The 2,396-nt window shown below is 47.6% G+C and overlaps 1 non-coding gene across 1 annotated transcript; it reads right to left on the bottom strand.

Annotated features, from left to right (window-relative positions):
* Nucleotides 1–460: 460 nt before the first annotated feature.
* On the bottom strand, nucleotides 461–533 carry TRNAF-GAA. The gene has a single exon. It is a non-coding gene; the product is annotated as a tRNA-Phe (tRNA).
* Nucleotides 534–2,396: the final 1,863 nt, after the last annotated feature.

Here is a 2,396-nt window from a genome sequence, read left to right as displayed (position 1 = left end):
CAAAAAAGAGCACCAAATAAAAGCCAGGGTCAACCTTTCTACCTCTTCTCAGGGCAGTCCATAGCATAGGACTGGGAACAGGCAGTGGAAGGAACAAAAATCCCTTTATCTCACTTTTTTTGCTGAAAAAGTTGAATTGTAAAACCCTGTCCCTGTGTCACAGGCTCAGACTGGTTGAGGTCCAAAGGGACCTCATGGAGGTCCCTGCTCAAGCAGAACCCACAGCCACTCCTCCAGGACCACTTCCAGGTCACTTGGGAATATGTCAAGAAGGGGAATTCCACACTCTCTCAAGGCCAGCAGTCCCAGTTCCTCATCCTTTCCCCACACCAGAGATGCTCCAGTCCCCTCCAGTCCTTTCCAGTCCTGCTGGCCCTTGGCTGGATCTGTCCGGGATGTCCAGGTCTCTCTCTTGTACTGGAAAGCCCAGCCCTGGGCCCACAAAATTGCAGGAAAAGGCTGCTGAAGCCCGGGATTGAACCAGGGACCTTTAGATCTTCAGTCTAACGCTCTCCCAGCTGAGCTACTTCAGCTCTGCTGAGGCTCAGATTTTCCCAAAACCTGTTGGAACACAATGAGCTTTCAAACTTTTACCATTCAAACTGGCTCAGTGGACACTTGCCTCTTTTTAGTGTTTAAACACCTGGCCCAAACATCAACTACCAGACACCAAAAAGGTCAACAATTATCAAAGGTCTTTGAATGAGAATGGCTGTGGTGGATAAAAACCCAGGACTGGAATTATTCTTGCAGCCACGTTTGCAGTAGTAACACCTGGCCAAGCTGGTCTTCATGGAAACATGGAATGGTTTGGGATGGAAAGGACTTTAAAGGACCAGTTCCACCCCCTGGACACCTTCTGCTAGACCAGGTTGATCCAAGCCCCATCCAACCTGGCCTTGAACACTTCCAGGGATGGGGCAGCCACAGTTTCTCTGGGCAACCTCTGCCAAGGCCTCACCACCCTCTCAGCCAGGAATTTCTTCCTAATATTCAGTCCATCCCTGTCTTTTGTCAATTTAAAGCCATTCCCCCTTTTCCTGTCACTTCATCCCTTGTCCCAAGTCCCTCTTCAACTCTCTTGGAGCCCCTTTAGGCACTGGAAGGGGCTCTAAGGTCTCCCTGGAGCCTTCTCCAAGTTGAACATCCCCAGCTCTCCCAGCCTGGCTCCAGAGCAGAGGGGCTCCAGCCCTTGGAACATCTCCATGGTCTCCTCCGGATTCACTCCAGAATCCAGAGGAAGAGGAACTTTTGAAGTTGGAGACTTCAGAGTTTTCTCAGAGGCTGAACTAAGCTGTCACCCCATAGAGGTGACATCACCCTCTCAGTGGGTGACAAGGGTCCATGTGCAGGTTCTCCCTAGGAAAGGGAAGATGTGGAAGCCTGGCTCACTTGGGACTTAGCTCTGCCCTTCCAGCTGTCCCATTTTTGCTTCACCAGCTTTCTTCTTGCCAAGGAAAGTGGCTTCCCACCAGCTTTCCTCAGACAGGAAGAAATGATCCCAACATGGAAACTGTGGTATTTGACAGCCCACTCTGCCTTGCTGGAAATACTCGAGCTTCAGCTGGGTACAAAATTCCTGTGGAAAGCTGAGCTACACTGCTGCATTGCAAATGCTCAGCAGTGTTGGTGGAAAGGATGAAGTGAAGGATCTGATAGAGAACAAGCCTTGAAGGAAGTGCTACATTGCAGTTAAATTAGAAATTTGAGGAGCTGACTCGCTGGGAACTTGGCTTTTTCAGCTGGTGAAATATAAGAACTGAAAGTCTGTGGGCAAAGTCATCAGAAGTCAGACTTGTGGTGCCAGTTTGACGTGTCACATGGAAGAAGTTGGAAGATCAGACTTTTCCTTATTGAAGAGGAAGAAATTAAACCTGTTTTTCCAGCTCAGTTCAGACCTTGGAGCTGGAGCTCCATCGGGAGAGAATGAAGTGGAAAGAGGACTGAAGTTGGGATATCTCCTGCTGCCCTCATTCCGTCTGGAAAATCTCCTGTTTCATTCGCATCTTGATTACTCTTTGGGGTGATTTTGGTGCCTTCATCCCATGAAGGATGTGAAACAAAACCAACAACAAACTAACCAGTGGAAGGGATTAGTAAAGTCCCTTCTGCACAGGGAATTGCTATGTAAACCTTGTTTAACTAGTCAAGGAAAAGAAACAGTAAAGGGAAGGATATTATAGGATCTAGAGAACGAAAGGGTATTTTAGGATCTAGAGAGGAATCGTTAGAGGTTGATGGCTTATTGATTCTTCTGATGCAAGAACTAAAGGTTATCATTGGAAAAGAGCAAGTGCCAAGCTTGGAACAAAGAAAAAGAAGGAGTTTCCTCACAGTGTCTGGTTATCTGTGCAACTCCATGCTATAGGATTTTATAGATCCCCAAATTGTAAAAA

The sequence above is a fragment of the Corvus hawaiiensis genome, chromosome 26, assembly GCF_020740725.1.
Source record: "Corvus hawaiiensis isolate bCorHaw1 chromosome 26, bCorHaw1.pri.cur, whole genome shotgun sequence".
In the NCBI taxonomy this organism is placed as follows: domain Eukaryota; kingdom Metazoa; phylum Chordata; class Aves; order Passeriformes; family Corvidae; genus Corvus; species Corvus hawaiiensis.
Note: the sequence above shows the minus strand (reverse complement) of the source record. Positions and strands in the feature narration are given on the sequence as shown.